The sequence below is a fragment of the Dermochelys coriacea genome, chromosome 10, assembly GCF_009764565.3.
Source record: "Dermochelys coriacea isolate rDerCor1 chromosome 10, rDerCor1.pri.v4, whole genome shotgun sequence".
NCBI classification, from domain to species: Eukaryota; Metazoa; Chordata; order Testudines; family Dermochelyidae; genus Dermochelys; species Dermochelys coriacea.
This window is the reverse complement of record NC_050077.1, coordinates 37,164,602-37,178,027: the sequence shown is the minus strand read 5'-3', so window position 1 is coordinate 37,178,027 and position 13,426 is coordinate 37,164,602. Positions and strand designations below refer to the sequence as shown.

At 47.6% G+C, this 13,426-nt stretch overlaps 1 protein-coding gene across 5 annotated transcripts in view; it reads right to left on the bottom strand.

Moving 5' to 3' along the window:
- Positions 1 to 13,426, bottom strand: part of LOC119862993 (ankyrin repeat and fibronectin type-III domain-containing protein 1-like) — a 617,559-nt gene that overhangs the window by 87,975 nt on the left and 516,158 nt on the right. For 2 of the 5 annotated variants that reach the window (XM_043493660.1, XM_038420632.2), the window contains exon 1: positions 8,408 to 8,756. The exons of the other annotated variants lie outside the window; for them this stretch is intronic. The gene's annotated coding sequence lies outside the window, so the exon portion shown is untranslated. Of the gene's footprint in view, positions 1 to 8,407; positions 8,757 to 13,426 lie in introns of those variants that run through there. 5 annotated transcript variants of the gene reach the window in all.

Here is a 13,426-nt window from a genome sequence, read left to right as displayed (position 1 = left end):
TCAGACCTTCTGGGGTCATTCTTTACATTTAAAAAAAATCATTTGTTTTGATGTAAGGGATGGTAGTTTGTCTTTTAAAAAATACAGATTTTTCTCAATGCTGAAGAAACCACTCTGGGAGAAGGGGTTAGATTAGGAACAATTTAAGCATCTCATTAAGTCTGTCTATAGAACGCATTGCACAAACACCAGTGCTGTCATTAAACACTCTCCTTTGATCCCATGTCAAAGCTCATATTGTAATGAGTAATATTTCAATTAGCTGACGCTTGGTAAAGTGATCTCTCATCTCTCAGGCGGTTTCTGTGTTCAAAGCTGAGACAGGTAAAGAGGGAACATGGAAGTAAAGGTTCTGTAGTGATGACCTTCAGAAATGGGACATTTTGTACCAAATTCAAGCCTGGCGTAAAGTGGATGTAACTACCTTTGACTTCCCGGTTCTTGTGCTGCATTTCCCCCTGTTCTGTTTAGCCACCTGCCAGCATGGAGTCCAAGGTGGATGCTGCACTGGTGGAGCTGCTGTCCTGCGTCACCTGCCCTTGCCTCCTTTCCCAGCTGTCCTCAGCACTCTCTACTGACAGAGCGCTGGGTCCTGCAAGAGGCTGAGTGCCATCTGAGTGGTACTGAGCACCTGCAGCTCCCACTGCACTCAATAGGAGTTGAAGACTTTCAGCACCTATCAGGAAACACTCATCAAATGGGAGGATAGGACCCAAAGAACCATAGAGATAGGGAAGACTCCTCTGATCATCTAGCCCATGTCTCTGCCAGCACAGGAATGTTCCTCACACTATATTTCCTCGTGCTTTTTGCTGTTTAGTTTTAAGCTATCTTAAGCAATAGGTCTTCTGCCATTCTCCACCAGAGACTATTCTACAGTCCAATAGACCTCACTGTCTGGAGGTTTTTGATGCTATTCAGCCTAAATGTTCTTATTAGGAATAATGAGATGAAATTAATTCCCTCTGTGACCCCTCCACAGAATTACACTCTCTTCTTGCTGCTTACACTCTACACTCATCACATTCCCCCAAAGTCACCAGACCAGACCAAGCTGCAACATACATAACTTTTAAAATCTTCTTTCTTCAATCAGCAAAGAGTCCTGTGGCACCTTCTAGACTAACAGACGTATTGGAGCATAAGCTTTTGTGGGTGAATAAAGCTTATGCTCCAATATGTCTGTTAGGTCTATAAGGTGCCACAGGACTCTTTGCCGCTTTTACAGATCCAGACTAACATGGCTACTCCTCTGATTTTTTTCTTCAGTCAGTTCCTCTCACCCTCTAGGACTTCTCCAATTAGTCAATTTCTAGTGCCCAGAACTGACCACCAATCCCCTCAGAGCTTATCACAGTCACCTTGCTGGTCTGCAGCCTGATGTCTTTGCACCCAGAGCCCCAAATTGCACAGGCCTTTTTTGCTGTCATATGACTTTGCAAACACACTTAACTTGCTGTCACTCTCAACCTTAGATCACTTCCATCACCACAACAGCACTCCGGGTTTCTCCTTCCCATACTCTGCATCATTCACCACTTCCCACCCAGTCGAATCTTATTTCATTATTTTTGGATCATGTTTATGCCTCCCTAGATCCCTTTGGATGATCTATCTAGATATTTATGTAGCCTTCAGCATCTCACAATCAGTAAGGAATTTTATCCTCACAACACCCCTGTGAGCTAGGTCTCTTCTAACCCAACTTTGCAGATGGGGACCTGAGACCCAGGGCAAAGTCAAGCGGCTGGAAGTGAAAGCCAAACAAATAATTTGAGTTGGAAAGAAGGCACACATTTTTGACAGTGAGGGTGATTAACCATTGTAACAAACTATCAAGGGAAACAGTCAGTTCTCCATCTCCTGAAGTCTTTGAATCATGACCAGACACTTTTCTGGAAGATATGCTTTAGCTAAACACAAATTACTGGGCTCAATACAGGGGTAATGAGGTGGAATTCTATGGCCTATGTTATGAGGCCTTAAAAACATATGAACCTGTTAAATGACTTGCCCACAGTCACACAGGGAGTCTTTGCCTGAACCAGAACTTGAATGCTGATCTTTTGAGATCCAGTCCAGTGCCCTCCCCACGAGTCCATCTTTCCTATGCCATCACGGTTTCCTCACTGATATTGATGACCCTTCCCAGTTCAGTATCATCTGAAAATTTCATTAGCATAAGCATTTCCAGTTATCAGGCAATTGCAGTTCTGGAGGAACATCTTTCCCACAACTCATTAAAGCGAACTCCTGCTTCCTGTGTGGATCTGAGAGTTCCAATGGTATTTTTTCAATTAGAAACCTAGGAGAATGTTACAGTATCATCTGGCTATTTATACAGTACTGGTTTATATAAACTGTACTGCAGTAGGGGGATGAATCATACCTGCTACATTATGACTATATGCAGATAAATCAGGCAGTTTGCAGTATCCCCATCACCAGAAATGCATAACCCAAGGCAATTAACTGATATGCAGCAAGCAATAGGCAGAAAGGCTTCAGCATCAATTGCTTCAAAGGCTGGGTTACCACTATCAGTCCAATCACCATTCTTCTACTGCAGTGGGGCAAGGGCTCTCACCTGGCCCCTGGGGCTTGGCTGGCCTGCCTCCCTCCCTTTTTACAAAAAGTCTGACAAGATGATCACAGTGGTCCCTTCAGACCTCGGAATCTATGAGCTATAATTTGTGTGGGTGAGAGTTAGTTGCTTTTTTATTACTTTGAAATGAAGACCCCAAGTACTCTGATACACTGATTGCTAAATAGTCTGGTTTCACTGAAGCATCTGTAAATGCCTTGATATCCCCTGCTTAAATGCTATTTTGTACATTTCTTGTATCATGGCTGTTTGGTGACTAGTCACAACCTACCTAGCAGTGCAAAGGGGTGGTCCCTATTCCTCCTCTCACGTAGCAGAAGAGAACACCACAGTAATAATAACAAACACCACCACTAACATTTTCATTTCCAAAGCACTTTCCATGCGAGGATCTCACAGCACTTCACAAACTGACTGAATTAATCCCAATAAGTCCCCTGTGATGTACTGCTGGTATTATGACCTTGTAGCAGACTGCAGACTCACTGGCGCAGCACCTCCTGCTGGTCATTTGGGAATTAGTTCATCCAGCAATCAGAGCACCTCCTGCTGGCCAGTGTCTCTCCTGCCTCAGGCCCCCATGTCCCTCCTGGACCCCAGTGCCCTTTACCTCAGGGTTCTGCCCCAGCAGCACCCCCACTCTCTGGGTCTCTCCTCCCAGGAGAACCCCCAACCCTCTAAGCCCACCTTGCCTTAGTGGCTACTGCCAGTCATCACCTAGCCCCCATTCACTGTGGCAAACTGCAATCTGCAATGGCCACTCATCATTGGCAAGGGGGTAGGACCTGCTGCCTTTGCCTATCCCCAGGCTGCCCCTCTGCAGCCCCAGTACCTTTCGGAGGCCTTCAACAAGGCCTGCAGCCTGGGGGTTTACCAGGCTGGAGCTCCCCAGCTCCCTTTGCTCTTCCCCAGCACTGGTCTACTTCAGGTACCTTGCTCCCAGGGAGATAGCCCTTCCCATTCCAAGGCCCTGATTGAGCTGGCCACACCTGTGGTCAGCTACTCAGCTGCTCTCACTTCTTTTCCCAGCCGCAGCTCTCTCCACTGCTTCTTTTAACCCCTGCCTACTGGAAAGGGGCAGCTGCCCTACTACAGACCCCCCAATACACAGATGGGAACACTGAGGTGCTGCATGTCTCAGAAGAAATCAGCATGAATGTCATTCCAGCAGCTTAACAACAGTTGATCTAGGTGTGCACGAAAGACCTAAAAAGGGACAGTTGCTTTTTGTTCAATGGACTGATCAGCTGCTGAAAAACCGATGACACCCTACTGCTCCCATCAGCATGGCCTATAGGATTATGTACAACATAATGGCTAACCTTCTCCAGGGTGTTGTACAGCACCCACGTCCATGCCATTCCAGCCGACTCCTACTTCCATAGCTGGAAGTTTTATTCAATGTTTTAAAATGGACCTTCTCCAGTCTCAGCACACGCAGACTAGGACGTCATTCAGAAAGCAGTAATGGGAGCTGAGTGAGAATGGAGATCAGGAGTGATCTCCAGCTTTTCCATTGCATGGAGCACTTAGGGACACCACTCTCCTGGCACTCCTTGCTTCTCAAACCATGTCCCTCTATGAACTTCTGGGAAGAGTTCCAACCAGCACCGGTGATCCACAGAGCACAGTTTGAGAGTCACTGTCCCCCTCTCTCTGACTGCCAGGTTGCAGCAGAGCTATCACAGATATGATATTTGAAGGACAACTGAGGGGGGCTTTAGGGTAATTTACCTAACAACAGGAAATAACGTACACACTAAACACAGTGCTGATGCTGCTGTAATCCAGCCCAGTAGTCTCAGTCTCTGCAACTGGTCACTGATGAAGTGAGCTGTAGCTCACGAAAGCTTATGCTCAAATAAATTTGTTAGTCTCTAAGGTGCCACAGGTCCTCCTGTTCTTTTTGCCCCAGAATGTGAGTGCCTCTCCAAGAGCCAGCTGGAAATGTGGCCATGCATAGCATCCCACACAATGAGCGGCAACTTTACAACTTCCTGCTGGACGCAGCCCTTTAGAGCACACAACAGACCGGTTGGGTCCTAGCTGAATTTAATCCCAACCCAATGAAAGGGGACTGAAGTGAGCCACATCCATTATCCACCCACTATAAAGGAGAAACCCAATGCTTTAATGAATGTCACCCTTCCTCAGTGATTGCTAACAAATGCCAGTAGAAGCCTAACATGCCTTCCAGCAGGAGAACTCTGCTTGGCAAGCAAGGTTTGGAATTTCCAGAGCTGCTTCCTTCAGTTCTGCACCTGCAAAGGTTTTGATTTGTTTTCTCTTTGCCTCAGAGCAGCCAATGGAGCACACACAGAAAACCATCAGACGAAGTATCAACTGCAGTGGTGGAAAGAATCCTCTCCTACCTATCAGAGGAGGCTGTTCAGCTACCATATTGTACCATCAATCACACCTTCAGGATTTACCATCTGCCAGCTAGATTAAACATGCTCACTGTCCCATTTCAGCATTTAAATCAGAACATTTCATCCTGTCTACAAAAATATTTATCAGCTACGGAGAAGCTTGCAGCTATTCCCTCCTAATAACACCCTGATCCCACTCCCCTCAAAAAAGCCTTTAGTTTAGCATGGCAACTAACTAAAACCAGCAGGAAACATGATGGGGACATGGGAATTATCACAGCTATGCATGCGTATGGGGGGAGGAGGTTTCAAAGGCATCACGTTCGCTCTGATATAAAAGTACAGCTTCATGCACATAAGTGCACAGCAGGAACACCACATGGTAAATGTGGCCATTGAACCAGCCTCAATGCCTGCTCCTTGACATGAGAAACAGTCACCTGGACCAGGCTAGACACAAACACTGCTGGTTGGATCCTGGCACTGCTATGGCCTTAACAACAGTCTCAAAACCTGGTATATTTTGATTATTTGTTCTAGTCTTCCTACAACTGCTCACTGGAATGGTCCCCTGGCATGGGTGGAGGGAGCAAAGAGAACTCTGAAAGCAACCCAGTCAAACCCTCCCCCAAAGCAGCACCTGCTCAGGCTCAAGGCTAGTGTCCGGGTCCTGGCTACAACAAGTGGCTGTCGGTTCCCCTCCCTGCTCATTCTCTTCCAGCCTCTTCTCCTGCACAGCACAGGCAGGGAAGACATTAATGATATTGCCTCAATGCTCAAAGCAGGAAGCTCCTCATCTGACGCAGACAGTGTTCTCTGATTCTGCCATCACAATGGATGACTCTTCCAAAATCAGATTGTTCAAGTGAATGCTCACAAGCATCAGGAGCATTAGCGAGTGTGAAAGAGGAGACAAACCAAGAGGAAGCACGGGGAGAGCTGGATACCTTGGTTCTGACATGCTCCTCAGTTAGCAGATTCTTGCTAAGTTGTCGCATAGCTGTACCAGCCCAGGCACAAAGTCAACTCACTTGCCCTTTATAAAGGTGATGGCAAATTTTTTTAAAATAGTGTTTGACTTGCTCGCTCGCTAGTCCATGGGAATGGCTGAGTGACATTTGGCAAAGCTCAGTTGAAACAAAAATATAGTGGGAACAATTCATCTTAATGGCTTCACTGGGTTTACATCTGAAATGAACTGGGCCCAGGGTGTATTGCCCTAGCAGTACAGTGAGAGGAAAGTGATTAGAAGAGAAATCCCAACAAACCGACTACAAGAGCAAGTGTGCACCCAGGGCCGTCCCTAGCCATTTTGGTGCCCTACACAGCACCCCCAGGGTGTGTGTGTGGGGCCCCAGGCCTCTGCAGGGGCGGGAGCAGGAGCAGGCTTCGGGGGCAGTGGGGAACTATTCCCCCAGCACAAGCTGGCGGGGCGGGGCAGAGCGGAGCGGGTTGGGGCCGGGTCACGCCACTTCCTGCTGCCCGATGAGTGCAGGGCAGCCAAGCCCGTCCCTGCGCTAAGGGGGGGTTGGGAAGAGGAGTGACCCGGCCCTAGCCCACTCCGCTCTGCTCCCTTGGCTCCCAGGCTTGTGGGCAGGGGGGAGCCGCCCCCCAGCACTCACCAGCCATGCGGCTGGGAGCCCGGGGAGCGGAGCGGGCTGCGGCTGGGTTGCTCCACTTAACGCCGCTGGTGATTGCAGGCCTGACCCCTGCTGCAGTCCTTAGGAGAGTAGGGGCAGAGTGGGGGCAGGAGGAGCAGGGGAGGGGCTCTGGGGAAGGGTTGGAGCAGGGGTGGGGGCCATGGGGAAAAGGTGAAGCAGGGGCTGGAGCAGCATGCAGCTGTGTAGGGCACCAGGAAATTTGGTGCCCCAAATTTCCTGGTGCTCTATGCAGCTGCATACTTTGCGTATGGGTAGGGACGGCCCTGTGTGCACCATATCCCAACTACTCTGACAGACCTCCTGTAACCTAGACCCTGATCACATCTCACCAGCTCACTCTTGTGCTATACCTGCCAGAACGGGCACCTGCTAACGACCGCTCCTTCTGAATTCTACACTAGGCCTTCGTGAATGGGAGACTGGAAGAGTTATTGCAATTTGTATTTACAAAGGGTCACGTGCTTGATTATACAATCATTTCAGAAAGTCCCAAGTGTCAGGACGAAACAGGTGTGTTTGTGGGGTGGTTAAGGCCAGCCCAGAGTCTCAAGTACAGCATTTCAGGACACACTGGAAACCACGCGGGCAGCATTCAGGCTTGCTGCAATGGTTGCAGATAGAAGGGGTCCAGGTAGGCAAAACTCACCTCCATGCAGTGTTTACAGAAAGACCAAATTACAAGGAGGAAGCACTTGCGTTTGTTCAATAGCTACAGACCAAAACTCCACAATAAGGTATAGGCAGCACTCACCCTTGTACAATGTCTACCGACAAGTCAAGCCCTGCAGGACACATATCTATGCAGTGGTGGTAGACAGGCTGGAGAATGCACGTGAATTTGTGCAATCGAAACTGAGAATCCATATTTTAGGTAGGAAACACTTACACCTGTGCACTGAATAGAGACAAGCCAAAGACAAGCCATGTGCTTTTGCAATGGTTCTGGTTCAGGAAGGCAGCAGATATTCTCGTGCTTTAGAGTTATAGACAGCACTGTGTCTCAAGAGGCAGTATACATGCTTATAGAAAGGCTAAGGTCCTGGGAAGCAGTGCACATGTTGGTGCAATGGTTATGAGCAGCCCAGACTCTCTACAGCAACCAAAACAGCTGAATGATTTTGCTGCCCCCCCAACCCTCCAATCACAATTCTGTCACTTAAGGATTCAGCTTTCTAACTGGGGTCACCCTGACGGGCACACACGCATCATGCCTGGACTTGGGAGGACTCATCTCACATGAGCAGGAAGGGAGAGAGCATTGCTCACTGCATGAGTTACATTCCAGAGAGATTTGACTCTCAAGGGCTATTTATTTACTTGGATGCAATCAGAATAAAAAATCAAACCTGACCATTAACACCGGGAGCTGCTTCCCACGCAGCAGCATCCTTTTAGGGAGCCAGGGCTTAACATTCCTCAGGCTTCAGAAAGGAAACACCACCAAACAGCCCTCCACTCAAACCGTCTAATGCAAGTGTCTTGCTGCAAACCCCCTCTCACCTGGATGCCCAGAATGGCATGTTCTTACACATGCTGATGTCTTTGAGTGGCAGTGTGCCCTGGGTCCCGTTCGTCACTATTCGCTCTCACTGTGGCAAGCTCAGTGGTTGGGGAAAATGTCTCTGACTTGACATCCTGGGGAGCGGGACCCCATGCCAGTGGGTTGCACCACCGGTGAACCTCCCACTTAGGAAAGAATGCCAAAAACACAAACTGGCTGGCATTGGAGCCCTCAAGGTGGGTGCCTGTTACCCCGTTTGCTCACTCACCTGCCAATGCTCCGGTCCCTTTCTTTCAGTCTCTCCTGATTCCCCTTCTTGGAAGGATCAGTTCATTTCAGAAAATGTTACAAACAAACAAACCAACAAACAACCCCCCCTACACACACACACGCGCGCGCGCGTGTGCATGAGTGCTCTGTCACAGTTAATCACTCATGCGGGGAATAGCGTCCGTTGGTCCCTGTCCCCACTTTGCAACTGCCAGATCCCCCCTCAAGCCTATCCTGCCTACGTGTCCTGCACACACGCTGGCCCTTCCTCCTCATTCGCCACCTATACTTCCCTCGCCCATCACCTCGGTTCTCTCACTCTCAGCCCGACTTTTTTTTTTTCAATCTTGTTTCTATAGAAACGAGATTAGCAGAGGGGGATATAAAACAGGCCCATGTGACTCAGATTCCGACACTAAAGAATCTCTCTCCCTCTGTCTGGCTCACTCTCACTGGTGTTTTACATAACAACAAGTCATTGTGCAGACTCAAAAAAAAAAAAAGGCAAAGAGAGAGAGTCAAAAGCAAAGGATACCTTCAGCTTAGCAGCAGGGCCTGTGAGGGACCGGCTGCTAGCTCCCTGCTTCTCAAAAACTCAGAGCATAACCTGCAGGAAGTCAAAAAACACTCTTGGACTCAGCTTTTGACCAATTCCACTGCCGGGGGCACACCCAGAGATGAAACCACTTGGCTACAACATCCTCTTATCTGTGGCACTACCAGCTTCCCATAGAAACCTGGTCTTACAACTCCCTTCCACCTGGAAATCCGAACACCCAACAAAAAGATGTGGGTGATGAGAACATAAGAACGGCCATATTGGGTCAGACCAAAGGTCCATCTAGCCTAGTATCCTGTCTTCTGACAGTGGCCAATGCCAGGTGACCCAGAGGGAATGAACAGAACAGGTAATCATCAAGTTTTCCATCCCGTCACCCATTCCCAGCTTCTGGCAAACAGAGGCTAGGGACACCATCCCTGCCCATCCTGGCTAATAGCCATTGATGGACTTATCCTCCATGAATTTATCTAGTTCTTATTTGAACCCTATAAGTAATAAAAAGTTAATGGGCTAACAAGAGGGAACCATAGAACGCCACTAGCCATCACCTTCAGCCCCAACTAAAACCTCTCCAACGCATCATCAAGGATCTACAACCCATCCTGAAGGATGACCCATCACTCTCACAGATCTTGGGAGACAGGCCAGTCCTTGCTTACAGACAGCCCCCCAATCTGAAGAAAATACTCACCAGCAACCACACACCACACAACAGAACCACTAATCCAGGAACCTATGCTTGCAACAAAGCCCGTTGCCAACTCTGCCCACATATCTATTCAGGGGATACCATTATAGGGCCTAATCACATCAGCCACACTATCAGAGGCTCGTTCACCTGCGCATCTACCAATGTGATATATGCCATCATGTGTCAGCAATGCCGCTCTGCCATGTACATTGGTCAAACTGGATAGTCTCTACGTAAAAGAATAAAAGGACACAAATCAGACGTCAAGAATTATAACATTCAAAAACCAATTGGAAAACACTTCAATCTCTCTGGTCACTCGATTACAGACCTGAGGGTGGCTATTCTTCAACAAAAAAACTTCAAAAACAGACTCCAACAAGAGACTGCTGAATTGGAATTAATTTGCAAACTGGATACAATTAACTTAGGCTTTAATAGAGACTGGGAATGGATGAGTCATTACACAAAATAAAACTATTTCCCCATGTTATTTCTCCCCATCCCCCCACCTCACCCAACCTCCCACTGTTCCTCAGATGTTCTTGTTAACTCCTGGAAATAGCTTACCTTGCTTGTCACCATGAAAGGTTTTCCTCCCTCCCCCCTGCTGCTCGTGATGGCTCATCTTAAGTGATCACTCTCCATACAGTGTGTATGATAAAACCCATTGTTTCATGTTCTCTGTGTGTGTATATAAATCTCCCCTCTGTATTTTCCACCAAATGCATCCGATGAAGTGAGCTGTAGCTCACGAAAGCTTATGCTCAAATAAATTTGTTAGTCTCTAAGGTGCCACAAGTACTCCTTTTCTTATTGGTAGCCTACTTATTCTGAAGGCACCAATGGCCAACCCCAGCCATTGCACACCATGCTCCTCTCCGTGGGCTGCAGGCGTAGCTAAATGAGGCATGGCCTGTGGATGGGTTAAGGACATCAGATCCCGGCACAGGGCAGATGGAAGACTGGGGAGTCTGATACATACAAACACTGAGCACACTCAACTTCCACTGAAGTCAAGGGCAGTGGAAGGTGCTCAGCACCTTGCAGGATTGAGCCCTACAGCATATGATCTTCTAAAGCCCACGTGATTCCCTGAGCCTGAAATGCCCTGCGTGTAGTTCTTCACCACTGTTACATTCAGCAGCAGGTGATGCTCATGAAGCAGCTGATAATTCAGCTGCCTGGGACAGCTGAACTCTTCAGTTCCTGTGTTGGTGTGGGATCCCGCAGTTGAAGAGCTGATTGTCCTAGTTAATCTTTGGGGGACTTTATTGGATAGCAGACAGCAAAGCCCAAAACTCCCCCCACCTCGTTGTGTTCTATTCCCTATCTCTTCGGGATACATCATGCACAATGGCCATTCTCTTGCAGTTTTATGTGCCAGAAACTTCAGATGACAAAAACGCATCGTATTTGTACTACCTTTCTTGTTCAATTCCGTCCCCTTCTCCATCATGCACATCGGCCCAGCTCCAGTGCCTACTGACAGCCAGAGGCTGGCACCTCATTGCCATATATGTAAATGGGTGGGTTATGTACACCCTGCAAATGTCAAATCAAACCAGCTTTTGGCCAAGCAATGGGTCCCCCACTTTATTCCATATGAGCTCAAGGGACTAATGCTTATCTGCTGAATTCCGAAAACCCCATCTCCTAGTGATGAGGTGAGGCCAGGAGAGATTGCAGTGATGGCAGTGGCAGTTCTTGGTTAATTTTAGCTAGAACACACCAGTAGTTTAACAACAAACAGCAACACTACCTGGTAGGTTAGGACAGAAAGGTGAGAAAAACACCACATCCAACTGAAACTGAAATGGAAGGTGCAATGCAGGTACTATGGAATGTGGCCAAAACAATGGGGTTATATGTTTACCATCACAAAAAGTGACACAAGATATTTAAAGACAAGAAGCAATCAGGACCTCAGCTTTATATTTCATTTGAAAAACAGATGTCTCTAGCAAAGCGATGCCGCCAACTCCACAATAAGGCATTGGTCTAGCACTAACTCGGATGGAAGAACTCACCAGCACTACTTCCTGAAATACCTAATTTCCCATCCATTTGCTGACCTGACTTAACCCTGATTAGCTTGTAAGATCCAATGATTTCATAGCTTGAGGTCTGGCTGCAGGCTATTACATGAAGTGCTTTCTCCTCCTTGTGTGTAATGTTATCAAACTGCAGAATTGTCAAAATAGGTGCTTCTTTACCAAACTGATGTGCTCAGGATAGATTGAACAGACAGAACAATAGTTGGCAAACTATATGCAGAAATAGTTGGTCCCAGAGTATTCAGCTGGTACAATCTTCTCAGGGTACCATCTTGGAGGGTTTACCAATGTGTCCTGTGTTATAACATATGAAGTTGGGTGGGACTGCAGGAAAAGGAAGCTAAGGGCTTTTGCACCAATATAGGCTATTAGGAACCTCAGGAGGTCATCTAGTCTAACCCCCTGTTCAAAGCACAACCAATCCCCAATTTTTTGCCCCAGATCCTTAAATGGCCCCCTCAAGGATTGAGCTCAGAACCCTGGGTTTAGCAGACCAATGCTCAAACCACTGAGCTATCCCTCACATAGGGCAAGTTTGCTATACAGTCAAGGAAGCAAGGCAAGGCAGGGCAGAGTAGGATCAGACTCTTTAAACTGCCTCAGAAGTTTAGATCAAAGGTCAAATAAGTTTAATGATCTCACCTAAGTACCTGAGAGAAGCTGGTTCACATCACAAAGTAGTTAATTTAGTGCAGCTAAGAACAGCTGGTCGTTTCTATTCAGAGGGAGTCCCAGACTGGAACAGGATTTATACTGCAGGTTAGGAACAACTTGCACTTGGAGACTTCCCGAAGCCCAACAGTAAGCCCCAGGGATGCTGCAAGCTGGGAACTGGGTGCATTGTGGATCTGCTGGGAGGTAGAGGATGGGACTGGAACAGAGGGAGGAACAGCAAGGCAAGCCATAGGTGCACAGGGAGAGCTGTAAAGGACTCATGACTGGACTAGAGGGGTGCTGCAGCTCAGGATAGAGGTGCAGTGTATGTATGGGAAGCCTGCACTATTCCTCTCTGTATCACCCTTGGCTCCAATTAGGGCTAAAAGTCGCATTTTATGAGTGCCCTAAAATCACCCCAGATAGATCAGTCAGGGTTGCGAAGCCATGGTAACAAATTAACCCCTTCCATGCTAGCAGAGTGAGCCCTTCAGAGTCTGTGAGCATAGAGCAGATGCCCTACCTGCCCTTGTGTTTATTCACCATATACCCTGTGATCTGAGCAGTGTTTTATAAAAAGCAGCTTATGCCATTATCTCTGTATGGACACACAGACAGTTAAACTGAATCCACGCTGGCCTCTGCAGAGATGGCTAAGTTAGACTTAACAAGATCTGGCTCTGAAATGCTGAGCTTTGTGAGGCACTCCAGGCCCTGTGCAAAGTCCTCGATTTAAAGTAGAATAATGGGGTCAGGAAAACTTCCACCAACAAACCAGTTCTGATACACATAGCTAATTATAGCTGGCATTATCAGGATGCATTACAATTAGCAAGTCAGTGGATACTATCTATTTCTGATCACAGATACTGGCCCCTTAGGTGCACCCGAGGGGAAGATGACGGGGGTGGAGGGACGGAGATACCTTATATGTAGGTCTAAAAATGTAGCGCAGCTGTGCTTGAGCATTACGGCAAAGTAGGTTTTAGAATGAGGGTATTTATAACAAGGACTGGAAAATAAACTCATTGCAAAATTTCCATGCAGCTCCTG